The sequence below is a fragment of the Triturus cristatus genome, chromosome 1_1, assembly GCF_964204655.1.
Source record: "Triturus cristatus chromosome 1_1, aTriCri1.1, whole genome shotgun sequence".
Classification (NCBI taxonomy): domain Eukaryota; kingdom Metazoa; phylum Chordata; class Amphibia; order Caudata; family Salamandridae; genus Triturus; species Triturus cristatus.
In genome coordinates, this window is record NC_140579.1 from 725,038,391 (window position 1) to 725,053,450 (window position 15,060).

Genomic DNA, 15,060 nt, shown 5'->3' on the forward strand with positions numbered 1-15,060 from the left:
TGGTGGGGTAGATGTAGAATTTAGTGTAGTTCAGTGGTGTTTGGGTAGTGTAGCGGTTCATGCTGGGGGTAGTGTTTTAGGGTTTAGGGTTAGGCAGTTGTGTTTGGGTAGTGTAGGGGGTTATGCTGGAGGTAGTGTTTTAGGGTTTAGAGTAGTACAGTGCTGTGTGAGTAGTATAGTGGGTCATGCTGGGGGTAGTGTTTTAGGGTTTAGGGTAGTGCAGATGTGTTTGGGCAGTGTAGGGGTAATGCTGAGGGTAGTGTTTTAGGGTTTAGGGTAGTGCTCTGTTGTTAGTGTAGTGTAGGGGGTCATGCTGAGGGGAGTGTTTTAGGGTTTAGGGTAGTGCAGTGGTGTTTGTGTAGTATTGGTGGCAGTTCTGGGGTAGTGTTTTAGGGTTAAGGGTTGTGCAGTGGTGTTTGGGTAGTATAGGGGCAGTGCTGGGGTAGTGTTTTAGGGTTTAGGGTAGTGCAGTGGTGTTTGGGAAGTGTATGGAGTCATCCTGGGGATAGTGTTTTAGGGTTTAGGGTAGTGCAGTGGTCTTTGTTTAGTGTAGGGGGTCTTGCTGGGCGTAGTATTTTAGGGTTTAGAGTAGTGAAGTAGAGTTTGTGCAGTGTAGGGGGTAGTGTTTTAGGGTTTAGGGTAGTGCAGTGGTGTTTGTGTAGTGTAGGGGGTTGTGTTTTAGGGTTTAGGGTATTGCAGTGGTGTTTGGGTAGTGTAGGGGGTCGTGTTGGGGGTAGTATTTTGGGGTTTAGGGTAGTGCAGTTGTTTTTGAGTAGTGAAGGGGTCGTGCTGGGGGTAGTGTTTTAGGGTTTAGGGTAGTACAGTAGTCTTTGTGTAGTGTAGGGGGTCGTGCTTGGGGTAGTGTTTTAGGGTTTAGGGTAGTGCAGTGATGTTTGTGTAGTGTAGGGGTTCATGCTGGGGGTAGTGTTTTAGGGTTTAGGGTAGTGCAGTGGTGTTTGTGTAGTATAGGGGTTCGTGCTGGGGTAGTGTTTTAGGGTTTAGGGTAGTGTAGTGGTGTTTTGGTAGTGTAGGGTGTCAAGCTGGGGGCAGTATTTTAGGGTTTAAGTTAGTGCAGTGGTGTTTGTGAAGTGTAGAGGGTCCTACTGGAGGTAGATTTTGGGTTTAGGGTAATGTAGCGTGTTTGGGTAGTGTAGAGGGTTGTGCTGCAGGTAGTGTTTTAGGGTTTTGGGCAGTGCAGAGGTGTTTGTGTAGTGTAGGGGGTCATGCTGGGGTAAGTGTTTTAGGGTTTAGGGTAGTGGAGTGGGGTTTGGGTAGTATAGGGGTTGTGCTGGTGGTAGTGTTATAGGGTTTAGGGTAGTGCAATGGTGTTTGTATCGTGTAGGGGGTAGTGTTTTAAGGTTTAGGGTAGTGCCGTGGTGATTGTGTAGTGTGGGGGGTCTTGCTGGGGGTAGTATTTTAGGGTTTAGAGTAGTGCAGTAGTGTTTGTGTAGTGTAGGGGTAATGTTTTAAGGTTTAGGGTAGTGCCGTGGTGTTTGTGTAGTGTTGGGGGTCGTGTTAGGGGTAGTGTTTTAGGATTTAGGTTAGTGCAGTGGTCTTGTGTAGTTCAGGGGGTCGTGCTGGGGGTAGTGTTTTAGGGTTTAGGGTAGTGCAGTGGTGTTTGTGTAGTGTAGGGGGTTGTGCAGGGGTAGATGTAGGATTTAGGGTAGTGCAGTGGTTGGGTGGTGTAGGGGGTTGTGCTAGGTGTAATGTTTTAGAGTTTAGGGTAGTGCAGTGGTGTTTGAGTAGTGCAGGGGATTGTGCTGGGGATAGTGATTTAAGGTTTAGGGTAGTGCATTTGTTTTTGGGTAGTGTAGGGGGTAGTGCTGGGGATAGGGTTTTAGGGTTTAGGGTAGTGCAGTGATGTTTGGGTAGTGTAGGGGGCTGTGCTGGGAGTAGAGTTTAAGCCTTTAGGGTAGTGCAGTGGTGTTTGTGCAGTGTAGGGAGTCATGCTGGGGGTAGTATTTTAGGTTTTAGAGTAGTGAAGTAGTGTTTGTGTAGTGGTGGGGGTAGTGTTTTAGGGTTTAGGGTAGTGCTGTGGTGTTTGTGTAGTGTAGTGGGTCGTGCTGGGGGTAGTATTTTAGGGTTTAGCGCAGTGCTGTTCTTTCTGAGTAGTGAAGGGGTTCGTGCTGGGGGTAGTGTTTTAGGGTTTAGGGTAGTACAGTAGTCTTTGTGCAGTGTAGGGGGTCCTGCTTGGGGCAGTCTTTTAGGGTTTAAGGTAGTGCAGTGGTGATTGTGTAGTTTAGGGGGTTATGCTGGGGGTAGAATTAGGGTGTAAGGTAATGCAGTGGTGTTCGGGTAGTGTAGGGGGTTGTGCTGCAGGTAGAGTTTTGGGACTTAGGGCAGTGCAGTGGTGTTTGTGTAGTGTTGTAGAAAAGCATCCATTCGTTCTAAGTCTTTCCATAATGCCCCAAAAGCTGCCTGATCATCAATTTTACGAACAGTTCTCCACATATCAGGTGGTAATATCAATCCGAAAAATAAATCAATATCAGGCAAAGTCATAGTGCAAGAACTAATAGCACCTTCAACTTCCTCATAAAAAGCGGCTGGATTTTTCCGCGGATCAGGCAATGCAGTTTTAAGTGCCATAACATCCGTCCTATTCCAAGGAGTGTAAACCCAATTATAAATAAAATAACCCTTTGCATCAAGAGAGGCCTTATCATCGCTTGTACCCTGTCCTTTAGGAGGAACATACAAGGGCGCGGCCTCCCGCATAGGTTTCGCATGGACTATCATAATCTTATCTGTTCCGGAGGGAGAAGCTTGTGCCATGCCGGTCTGAGAGGTCTGCACAGCCCCGTCTGCAGTCTTTTTCTCCTCTCGCAAGCGGACTGCATCAACACGAAGTTTAACCAAACGCCTGATTGTATCAGCCACCTGGGAGAAAACAAAAAGACCATCACGCATTTGCTTATAATCATCTGTTATATCCTTAGGCTCTAACTCCTCAGAATATTTCCTAAACAACTCAACGACCTCACCGGCAAACACCTCAGTAAAATACAGATGCTCCCTTTCATACCACCCTCTCATACTATCAAGAATTTCAGGGGCGGTGGCAGTTCCATGAGCTGCTTTACGAGCAGAAGATCGGAGCTGAGACGAGCGTGCAGCAGTTAACATAGAACGAGTTTCTCGCGTCTTATCTTCCTCCAAACTAGAGTCCTCATCTAACTCATGGGGGGCAGAAGGAACAGTATACGGAGGTGGAGGACGATCTAATAATAAGGAATCATCTTGTGGTTTATTAAGTATAGGATAAAGGGGCCTCCGAACAGGGTATTGGCCAGTTACCTGTAAAGCGCGCTCCCTATCTTCTCTCTCCTTCAACTCTTTCATTTCTTTGTTCTTTAACTCTAATGCTTTCACATAAACGTTTTTCCGCTGTTCTTTTTCAATCAAGGCTTGCTCACGTTTCATCCGTTCACGCACTTCTTTCTCCCACATTCGTACACAATAAAACATATCGTGCCTAGTCTTTCGTTTAAACATACATTGCTCCACATACTCAATCTTTCTTAAATCAAATGACCCATACATAGGCCAACGCAACTCAGGATCCTTACGCGTATATTTATTCCATAATATGCTGTACATTATAGAAGAAAGACCATACTTAATGTACATATCCCTATTAGGCGTCCCCTCCGGGGGGGCCGGTTGTGCTTCATTAAGACTCAAAGTGGTACCATTACAAAAGCAACACATCCTACGAAGTGTGCTAAAGACAGGCATGCCAAAAATAGTGCAGAATATGCAGTATTATAATCAAAGTAGCACTTAAGGTACCTTTACTACGATGTGCCGTTCAAATCAATTCAGTTAGAGAAAATTCTCCTCATTACCTGCCTATGTGAATTGCAAGTCACGTATGTCAAAACAAACCAAGTTGGCCAACACAAATATACAATCTCAAAGCCACAGTAAGCGTTACTAAACTACCTTACCAATCACAGGCATCAAAACCAACAGCAAGCGCCGCAGAAGGACACTTACCAATCACTTGGTGTCCAGATTCATCCTGCCAAGTTCTAAAATCGACCAAATGGTCACTGCACGGCGAATCAACAGAAGAGATCTCAGTCGAGGACCGGCGCCACCTGGATGGTCAGATCAGAAAGGAAGGAAAAGCCGCCGCGGATGCCAAGACTCGGGTCTTATCGGGCAGTGATCACGTCCAGAGCGAGATTCCAATCCTTCGTCGCGACCAATCCTTCGGGCATCCGAGTTCTCGATGAGCCCCGAGTTGGGCGCCAATTTGTAGAAAATAGGCCTCAGCTAGGCCTACCAGTGCAAGGGGTTCGCCCTTCTCTGCACAGAGTCCTCAGACTATTGGAAAGAAGTTGGCACAAAAACTGAAATAGAAAATACAGAGTTTAATAAACCTCATGAGGTGGAACTACATTCAGACAGCACCCTTCGGTATTGAATGAAGTAGCACACTGAACAGCAGGGCTATGGTCCTTTTATACCCACACAGGGGCTAAAAGAAGACGGTACAAATATACTTGAGAGGAGTTATGCACAGATATGGTCATACAGAAACTGCACAGTCGACAAGTGGGAGGAGTTAACAGTTTGCTAACACTGGTAAACATATCCTGACAGTTACATGATACTAGCAGCTGCAAACTCAACTGGGCATGTGCGGAAGTAGGAGATACTAAATATAGTTTGTTGCTAGGCAGATTACAAGAGCAGTCAACACTAAGGGAGGACAAAGCACATGGTGAGCACATGGCAAACAAAATGGCTGCCAGAAATACAAAATGGATTCTACAACATGGACAAGATAGCCTCTAAATACCAGATGGATTCCGCTAATGCTAATCCAATCGCTGCCAATTTACAACAGTGTAGGGGGTCATGCTGGGGGTAGTGTTTTAGGGGTTTGGGCAGTGCAGTGATGTTTGTGTAGTGTAGGGGGTCGTGCCGGTGGTATTGTTTTAGGGTTTAGGGAAGTGCAGTGGTGTTTGGGTATTGTTGGTGGTTGTGTTGGGGTAGTGTTTTAGCATTTAGGGTAGTGCAGTGGTGTGGGTAGTGTAGGGGTTCATGCTGGGGGTAGATTTAGGGTTTAGTGTAGTGTCGTGCTTTTTGTGTAGTGTAGGGGGTCGTGCTGGGGGTAGTGTTTTGGGATTTAGGGTAGTGCAGTGGTGTTTCTGTAGTATAGGGGGTCTTGCTTGGGGTAGTGTTTTACGGTTTAGGTTAGTGCAGTTGTGCCTGTGTAGTGTAGGGGGTCATGCTGGGGGTAGTGTTTTAAGGTTTAGGGTAGTGCAGTGGCGTTTGTGTAGTGTAGGGGATTGTGCTGGGGGTAGATGTAGGATTTAGGGTAGTGCAGTGGTGTTTGGGTAGTGTAGGGGGTCGTGCTAGGGGTAATGTTTTAGGGTTTAGGGTAGTGCAGTGGTGTTTGTGAAGTGTAGTGGGTCGTGCTGGGGGTAATGTTTTAAGGTTTAGGGTAGTGCATTGGTGTTTGGGTAGTGTAGGGGGTAGTGCTGGGGGTAGAGTTTTAGGGTTTAGGGTAGTGCAGTGATGTTTGGGTAGTGTAGGGGGATGTGCTGGGGGTAGTGTTTAAGGGTTTAGGGTAGTGCAGTGGTGTTTGTGCATTGTAGGGGGTCATGCTGGGGGTAGTATTTTAGGGTTTAGACTAGTGAAGTAGTGTTTGTGAAGTGTAGGGGATAGTGTTTAAGGGTTTAGGGTAGTGTATTGGTGTTTGTGTAGTGTAGGGGGTCATGTTGGGTGTAGTATTTTAGGGTTTAGAGTAGTGCAGTAGTGTTTGTGTAGTATACGGGGTAGTGTTTTAAGGTTTAGGGTATTGCCGTGGTGTTTGTGTAGTGTTGGGGGTCGTGTTAGGGATAGTGTTTTAGGATTTAGGTTAGTGCAGTGGTGCTTGTGTAGTGTAGGGGGTCGTGCTGGGGGTAGTGTTTTAGTGTTTAGGGTAGTGCAGTGGTGTTTGCGTAGTGTAGGGGGTTGTGCAGGGGCAGATGTAGGATTTAGGGTAGTGCAGTGGTTGGGTAGTGTAGGGGGTCGTGCTAGATGTAATGTTTTAGGGTTTAGGGTAGTGCATTGGTGTTTGTGTAGTGTAGGGGATTGTGCTGGGTTAGTGTTTTAAGGTTTAGGGTAGTGCATTTGTGTTTGGGTAGTGTAGGGGTAGTGCTGGGGATAGAGTTTTAGGGTTTAGGGTAGTGCAGTGATGTTTGGGTAGTGTAGGGGCTGTGCTGGAGGTAGAGTTTAAGGCTTTAGGGTAGTGCAGTGGTGTTTGTGCAGTGTAGGGAGTCATGCTGCGGGTAGTACTTTAGATTTAGGGTAGTGCAGTGGTGTTTGTGTAGTGCAGGGGGTCCTGTTTTAGGGTTTAGAGAAGTGCAGTGGTGTTTGGGTAGTGTAGGGGGTCATGTTGGTGTACGTTTTTAGCTTTTAGGGTAGTCCAGTGGTGTTTGTGTAGTGTAGGGGGTAGTGTTTTAGGTTTTAGGGTAGTGCAGAGGTGTTTGTGTAGTGTAGGGGGTAGTGTTTTAGGGTTTAGGGTAGTGCTGTGGTGTTTGTGTAGTGTAGTGGGTCGTGCTGGGGTAGTATTTTTGGGTTTAGCGTAGTGCTGTTGTTTTTGAGTAGTGAAGGGGGTCGTGCTGGGGGTAGTGTTTTAGGGTTTAGGGTAGTACAGTAGTCTTTGTGCAGTGTAGGGGGTCATGCTTGGGGCAGCTTTTTAGGGTTTAAGGTTGTGCAGTGGTGATTGTGTAGTTTAGGGGGTTATGCTGCGGGTAGATTTAGGGTTTACATTAATGCAGTGGTGTTTGGTTAGTGTAGGGGGTTGTGCTGCAGGTAGTGTTTTAGGGCTTAGGGCAGTGCAGTGGTGTTTGTGTAGTGTAGGGGGTCATGCTAGGGGTATTGTTTTAGGGTTTAGGACAGTGCAGTGGTGTTTGGGTAGTGTAGGGGGTCATGCTGGGGGTAGTGTTTTAGGGTTTTTGGGCAGTGCAGTGATGTTTGTGTAGTGTAGGGGGTCGTGCTGGTGGTATTGTTTTAGGATTTAGGGCAGTGCAGTGGTGTTTGGGTATTGTAGGTGGTTGTGTTAGGGTAGTGTTTTAGCGTTTAGGGTAGTGCAGTGGTGTGGGTAGTGTAGGGGGTCATGCTGGGGGTAGATTTAGGGTTTAGTGTAGTGTCGTGCTTTTTGTGTAGTGTAGGGGGTCGTGCTGGAGGTAGTGTTTTAGGATTTAGGGTAGTGCAGTGGTGTTTCTGTAGTGTAGGGGGTCTTGCTCGGGGTAGTGTTTTACAGTCTAGGTTAGTGCAGTGGTGCTTGTGTAGTGTAGGGGGTCATGCTGGGGGTAGTGTTTTAAGGTTTAGGGTAGTGCAGTGGTGTTTGTGTAGTGTAGGGGGTTGTGCTAGGGGTAATGTTTTAGGGTTTAGGGTAGTGCAGTGGTGTTTGTGTAGAGTAGCGGGTCGTGCTGGGGGTAGTGTTTTAAGGTTTAGGGTAGTGCATTGGTGTTTGGGTAGTGTAGGGGGTAGTGCTGGGGGTAGAGTTTTAGGGTTTAAGGTAGTGCAGTGATGTTTGGGTAGTGTAGGGGGATGTGCTGGGGGTAGTGTTTAAGGGTTTAGGGTAGTGCAGTGGTGTTTGTGCAGTGTAGGGGGTCATGCTGGGGGTAGTATTTTAGGGTTTAGACTAGTGAAGTAGTGTTTGTGTTGTGTAGGGGGTAGTGTTTTAGGGTTTAGGGTAGTGCCATGCTGTTTGTGTAGTGTAGGGAGTTGTGCTGGGGGTAGTAGTTTAGGGTTTAGGGTAGTGCGGTGATGTTTGTGAAGTGTAGGGGGTTGTGTTATAGGGTTTAGGGTAGTGCAGTGGTGTTTGGGTAGTGTAGGGGGTTGTGCTGGGGTAATATTTTTAGGTTTAGGGTAGTGCAGTTGTTTTTGAGTAGTGAAGGGGGTCGTGCTGGGGTAGTGTTTTAGGGTTTAGGGTAGTGCAGTGTGTTTGTGAAGTATGCGGGTTCGTGCTGGGGTAGTGTTTTAGGGTAGTGCTGTGGTGTTTTGGTAGTGTAGGGGGTTGTGCTGCAGGTAGTGTTTTAGGGCTTAGGGCAGTGCAGTGGTGTTTGTGTAGTGTAGGGGGTCATGCTGGGGGTAGTGTTTTAGCGTTTAGGGTAGTGCAGTGGTGTGGGAAGTGTAGGGGGTCATGCTGGGGGTAGATTTAGGGTATAGGGTAGTGTTGTGCTTTTTGTGTAGTATAGGGGTCGTGTTGGTGGTAGTGTTTTAGGGTTTAAGGTAGTGCAGTTGTGTTTGTGTAGTGTAGGGGTTCTTGCTGGGGTAGTGTTTTACGGTTTAGGGTAGTGCAGTGATGTTTGTGTAGTGTAGGGGTCACACTGGGGGTAGTATTTTAGGGTGTAGGATAGTGCAGTGGTGTTTGTGTAGTGTAGGGGGTCATACTGGGGGTTGACTTAGGATTTAGGGTAATGCATTTGTGTTTGAGTGGTTAGGGGGTCATGTTGCAGGTGGTATTTTAGGGTTTAGGGCAGTGCAGTGGTGTTTTTGTAGTGTAGGGGTTCGTGCTGGGGGTAGTGTTTTAGGGTTTAGGTTAGTGCAGTGGTGTTTGTGTAGTGTAGGGTGTTGTGCAGGGGGTAGATGTAGGATTTAGGGTAGGGCAGTGGTTGGGTAGTGTAGGGGGTCGTGCTAGGGGTAATGTTTTAGGGTTTAGGGTAGTGCAGTGGTGTTTGTGTAGTGTAGGGGATTGTGCTGGGGTAGTGTTTTAAGGTTTAGGGTAGTGCATTTGTGTTTGGGTAGTGTAGGGGATAGTGCTGGGGGTAACGTTTTAGGGTTTAGGGTTGTGCAGTGGTGTTTGTGCAGTGTAGGGAGTCATGCTGGGGGTAGTATCTTGGGGTTTAGAGTAGTGAAGTAGTGTTTGTGTAGTGTAGGGGTAGTATTTTAGGGTTTAGGGTAGTGCCGTGGTGTTTGTGTAGTTTAGTGGGTCGTGCTGGGGGTAGTATTTTAGGGTTTAGGGTAGTGCAGTGGTGTTTGTGTAGTGTAGGGGGTTGTGTTTTAGGGTTTAGGTTAGCGCAGTGGTGTTTGGGTAGTGTAGGGGGCCGTGCTGGGGGTAGTATTTTTAGGTTTAGGGTAGTGCTGTTGTTTTTGAGTAGTGAAGGGGCTCGTGCTGGGGGTAGTGTTTTAGGGTTTAGGGTAGTGCCGTGGTGTTTGAGTAGTGTAGGGGGTCGTGCTGGGGGTAGTATTTTAGGGTTTAGGGTAGTGCAGTGGTGTTTGTGTAGTGTAGGGGGTTGTGTTTTAGGGTTTAGGGTAGTGCATTGGTGTTTGGGTAGTGTAGGGGGCCGTGCTGGGGATAGTATTTTTAGGTTTAGGGTAGTGCTGTTGTTTTTGAGTAGTGAAGGGGCTCGTGCTGGGGGTAGTGTTTTAGGGTAGTACAGTAGTCTTTGTGCAGTGTAGGGGGTCCTGCTTGGGGTAGTGTTTTAGGGTTTAGGGTAGTTCAGTGGTATTTGTGTAGTGTAGGGGTTCATGCTGGGGGTAGTGTTTTAGGGTTTAGGGTAGTGCAGTGTTGTTTGTGTAGTATAGGCGTTCGTGCTGGGTTAGTGTTTTAGGGTAGTGCAGTGGTGTTTTGGTAGTGTAGGTTGTCAAGCTGGGGGCAGTGTTTTAGGGTTTAAGGTAGTGCAGTGGTGATTGTGTAGTTTAGGGGTCATGCTGGGGGTAGATTTAGGGTTTAGGGTAATGCAGTGGTGTTTGGGTAGTGTAGGGGGTTGTGATGCAGGTAGTGTTTTAGGGTTTAGGGCAGTGCAGGGGTGTTTGTGTAGTGTAGGGGGTCATGCTGGGTGTATTGTTTTAGGGTTTAGGACAGTGCAGTGGTCTTGGGGTAGTGTAGGGGGTCATGCTGGGGGTAGTGTTTTAGGGTTTTGGGAAGTGCAGTGATGTTTGTGTAGTGTAGGGGGTCGTGCTGGTGGTATTGTTTTAGGGTTTAGGGCAGTGCAGTGGTGTTTGGGTATTGTAGGTGGTTGTGTTGGGGGTAGTGTTTTAGCGTTTAGGGTGGTGCAGTGGTATGGGTACTGTAGGGGGTCATGCTGGGGGTAGATTTAGGGTTTAGGGTAGTGTTGCGCTTTTTGTGTGGTGTAGGGGGTCCTGCTGGGGGTAGTGTTTTAGGATTTAGGGTAGTGCAGTGGTGTTTGTGTAGTGTAGGGGGTCTTACTCGAGGTAGTGTTTTACGGTTTAGGTTAGTGCAGTGGTGCTTGTGTAGTGTAGGGAGTCGTGCTGGGGTAGTATTGTAGGGTTTAGGGTAGTGCAGTGGTGTTTGTGTAGTGTAGGGGGTTGTGCTGGGTGTAGATGTAGGATTTAGGGTAGTGCTGTGGTGTTTGTGTAGTGTAGGGGGTCTTACTCGAGGTAGTGTTTTACGGTTTAGGTTAGTGCAGTGGTGCTTGTGTAGTGTAGGGAGTCGTGCTGGGGTAATTTTTTAGGGTTTAGGGTAGTGCAGTGGGGTTTGTGTAGTGTAGCGGGTCGTGCTGGGGGTAGTGTTTTAAGGTTTAGGGTAGTGCATTGGTGTTTGGGTAGTGTAGGGGGTAGTACTGGGGGTAGAGTTTTAGGGTTTAAGGTAGTGCAGTGATGTTTGGGTAGTGTAGGGGGATGTGCTGGGGGTAGTGTTTAAGGGTTTGGGGTAGTGCAGTGGTGTTTGTGCAGTGTAGGGGGTCATGCTGGGAGTAGTATTTTAGGGTTTAGACTAGTGAAGTAGTGTTTGTGTAGTATAAGGGGTAGTGTTTTAGGGTTTAGGGTAGTGCCATGCTGTTTGTGTAGTGTAGTGGGTCGTGCTGGGGGTAGTATATTAGGGTTTAGGGTAGTGCAGTGGTGTTTGTGTAGTGTAGGGGGTTGTGTTTTAGGGTTTAGGTTAGTGCAGTGGTGTTTGGGTAGTGTAGGGGGCCATGCTGGGGGTAGTATTTATGGGTTTAGGGAAGTGCTGTTGTTTTTGAGCAGTGAAGGAGTCGTGCTGGGCGTAGTGTTTTAGGGTTTAGGGTAGTGCAGTGGTGTTTGTGTAGAGTAGGGGTTCATGTTGGGGGTAGTGTTTTAGGGTTTAGGGTAGTGCAGTGGTGTTTGTGTAGTATAGGGGTTCGTGCTGGGTTAGTGTTTTAGGGTAGTGCAGTGGTGTTTTGGTAGTGTAGGGTGTCAAGCTGGGGGCAGTAGTTTAGGGTTTATGGTAGTGCAGTGGTGATTGTGTAGTTTAGGGGGTCATGCTGGGGGTAGATTTAGAGTTTAGGGTAATGCAGTGGTGTTTGGGTAGTGTAGGGGGTTGTGCTGCAGGTAGTGTTTGAGGGCTTAGGGCAGTGCAGTGGTGTTTGTGTAGTGTAGGGGGTCATGCTGGGGGTATTGTTTTAGGGTTTAGGACAGTGCAGTGGTGTTTGGGTAGTGTAGAGGGTCATGCTGGGGGTAGTGTTTTAGGGTTTTGGGCAGTGCAGTGATGTTTGTGTAGTGTAGGGGGTCGTGCCAGTGGTACAGTTTTAGGTTTTAGGGCAGTGCAGTGGTGTTTGAGTATTGTAGGTGGTTGTGTTGGGGGTAGTGTTTTAGCGGTTAGGGTAGTGCAGTGGTGTGGGTAGTGTAGGGGGTCATTACTGAGGATAGATTTAAGGTTTAGGGTAGTTTCGTGCTTATTGAGTAGTGTAGGGGGTCGTGCTGGGGGTAGTGTTTTAGGATTTAGGGTAGTGCAGTTGTGTTTCTGTAGTGTAGGGGGTCTTGCTAGGGGTAGTGTTTTACGGTTTAGGTTAGTGCAGTGGTGCTTGTGTAGTGCAGGGGGTCGTGCTGGGGGTAGTGTTTTAGGGTTTAGGGTAGTGCAGTGGTGTTTGTGTAGTGTAGGGGGTTGTGCTGGGGATAGATGTAGGATGTAGGGTAGTGCAGTGTTGTTTGGGTAGTGTAGGGGGTCGTGCTAGGGGTAATGTTTTAGGGTTTAGGGTAGTGCAGTGGTGTTTGTGTAGTGTAGCGGGTCGTGCTGAGGGTAGTGTTTTAAGGTTTAGGGTAGTGCATTAGTGTTTGGGTAGTACGGGGGTAGTGATGGGGGTAGAGTTTTAGGGTTCAGGGTAGTGCAGTGATGTTTGGGTAGTGTAGGGGGAAGTGCTGGGGGTAGTGTTTAAGGGTTAAGGGTAGTGCAGTGGTGTTTGTGCAGTGTAGGGGGTCATGCTGGCGGTAGTGTTTTAGGGTTTAGGATAGTGCATTGGTGTTTGGGTAGTGTAGGGGGGCATTCTGGGGGAAGTATTTTTGGGCTTAGGGTAGTGCTGTTGTTTTTGAGTAGTGAAGGGGTTGTGCTGGGGGTAGTGTTTTAGGGTTTAGGGTAGTGCAGTGGTGTTTGTGTAGTGTAGTTGGTCGTGCTGGGGGTAGTATTTTAGGGTTTAGGGTAGTGCAGTGGTGTTTGTGTAGTGTAGGGGGTTGTGTTTTAGGGTTTAGGGTAGTGCAGTGGTGTTTGGGTAGTGTAGGGGGCCATGTTGAAGGTAGTATTTTTGGGTTTAGGGTAGTGCTGTTGTTTTTGAGTAGTGAAGGGGTCGTGCTGGGGGTAGTGTTTTAGGGTTTAGGGTAGTGCAGTGGTGTTTGTGTAGTGTATGGGGTCATGCTGGGGGTAGTGTTTTAGGGTTTAGGGTAGTGCCGTGGTGTTTCGGTAGTGTAGGGGGTCGTGCTGGGGGTAGTATTTTTGGGTTTAGGGTAGTGCAGTTTTTTTTGAGTAGTGAAGGAGTTGGTGCCTGAGTAGATTTTTAGGGTTTAGGGTAGTACAGTAGTCTTTGTGCAGTGTAGGAGGTCGTGCATGGGGTAGTGTTTTAGGGTTTAGGGTAGTGCAGTGGTGTTTGCGTAGAGTAGGGGTTCATGCTGGGGGTAGTGTTTTAGGGTTTAGGGTAGTGCAGTGGTGTTTGTGAAGTATAAGGGTTCGTGCTGGGGTAGTGTTTTTGGGTTTAGGGTAGTGCAGTGGTGTTTTGGTAGTGTAGGGTGTCAAGCTGGGGGCAGTGTTTTAGGGTTTAAGGTAGTGCAGTCCTGTTTGTATAGTTTAGGGGGTCATGCTTGGAGAAGATTTAGGGTTTAGGGTAGTGCAGTGGTGTTTGTGTAGTGTAGGGGGTTGTGCTGGGGATAGATGTAGGATGTAGGGTAGTGCAGTGTTGTTTGGGTAGTGTAGGGGGTCGTGCTAGGGGTAATGTTTTAGGGTTTAGGGTAGTGCAGTGGTGTTTGTGTAGTGTAGCGGGTCGTGCTGAGGGTAGTGTTTTAAGGTTTAGGGTAGTGCATTAGTGTTTGGGTAGTACGGGGGTAGTGATGGGGGTAGAGTTTTAGGGTTCAGGGTAGTGCAGTGATGTTTGGGTAGTGTAGGGGGAAGTGCTGGGGGTAGTGTTTAAGGGTTAAGGGTAGTGCAGTGGTGTTTGTGCAGTGTAGGGGGTCATGCTGGCGGTAGTGTTTTAGGGTTTAGGATAGTGCATTGGTGTTTGGGTAGTGTAGGGGGGCATTCTGGGGGAAGTAATTTTGGGCTTAGGGTAGTGCTGTTGTTTTTGAGTAGTGAAGGGGTTGTGCTGGGGGTAGTGTTTTAGGGTTTAGGGTAGTGCAGTGGTGTTTGTGTAGTGTAGTTGGTCGTGCTGGGGGTAGTATTTTAGGGTTTAGGGTAGTGCAGTGGTGTTTGTGTAGTGTAGGGGGTTGTGTTTTAGGGTTTAGGGTAGTGCAGTGGTGTTTGGGTAGTGTAGGGGGCCATGTTGAAGGTAGTATTTTTGGGTTTAGGGTAGTGCTGTTGTTTTTGAGTAGTGAAGGGGTCGTGCTGGGGGTAGTGTTTTAGGGTTTAGGGTAGTGCAGTGGTGTTTGTGTAGTGTATGGGGTCATGCTGGGGGTAGTGTTTTAGGGTTTAGGGTAGTGCCGTGGTGTTTCGGTAGTGTAGGGGGTCGTGCTGGGGGTAGTATTTTTGGGTTTAGGGTAGTGCAGTTTTTTTTGAGTAGTGAAGGAGTTGGTGCCTGAGTAGATTTTTAGGGTTTAGGGTAGTACAGTAGTCTTTGTGCAGTGTAGGAGGCCGTGCATGGGGTAGTGTTTTAGGGTTTAGGGTAGTGCAGTGGTGTTTGCGTAGAGTAGGGGTTCATGCTGGGGGTAGTGTTTTAGGGTTTAGGGTAGTGCAGTGGTGTTTGTGAAGTATAAGGGTTCGTGCTGGGGTAGTGTTTTTGGGTTTAGGGTAGTGCAGTGGTGTTTTGGTAGTGTAGGGTGTCAAGCTGGGGGCAGTGTTTTAGGGTTTAAGGTAGTGCAGTCCTGTTTGTGTAGTTTAGGGGGTCATGCTGGGAGAAGATTTAGGGTTTAGGGTAGTGCAGTGGTGTTTGTGTAGTGTAGGCGTCAAGCTGGGGGTAGTGTTTTAGGGTGTAGGGTAGTGCAGTGGTGTTTGTGTAGTGTAGGGGGTCATACTGGGGGTAGATTTAGGGTTTAGGGTATTGCAGTTGTGTTTGGGTGGTTAGGGGGTCATGTTGCAGGTAGTATTTTAGGGTTTAGGGCAGTGCAGTGGTGTTTGTGTAGTGTAGGGGGTCATGCTGGGAGTAGTGTTTTTAGGGTGCAGGGCAGTGCTGTCGTGCTGGGGGGAGTGGTTTAGGGTATAGGGCAGTGCAGTGGTGTTTGTGTAGTGCAGGGGGTCATGCCGGGGGTATCGGTTTAGGATAGTGCATTGCTGTTTGGGTAGTGTAGGGGGTAGTGCTGGGGGTAGAGTTTTAGGGTTTAGGGTAGTGCAGTGGTGTTTGGGTAGTATAGGGGGGCATGCTGGGGGTAGTGTTTTAGGGTGTAGGGTAGTGCAGTGGTGTTTGTGTAGTGTAGGGGGTCATACTGGGGGTAGATTTAGGGTTTAGGGTAATGCAGTTGTGTTTGGGTGGTTAGGGGGTCATGTTGCAGGTAGTATTTTAGGGTTTAGGGCAGTGCAGTGGTGTTTGTGTAGTGTAGGAGGTCATGCTGGGAGTAGTGTTTTTAGGGTTTAGGGCAGTGCTGTCATGCTGGGGGGAGTGTTTTAGGGTATAGGGCAGTGCAGTGGTTTTTGTGTAGTGCAGGGGGTCATGCCGGGAGTATCTGTTTAGGATAGTGCATTGGTGTTTGGGTAGTGTAGGGGGGCATGCTGGGGGTAGT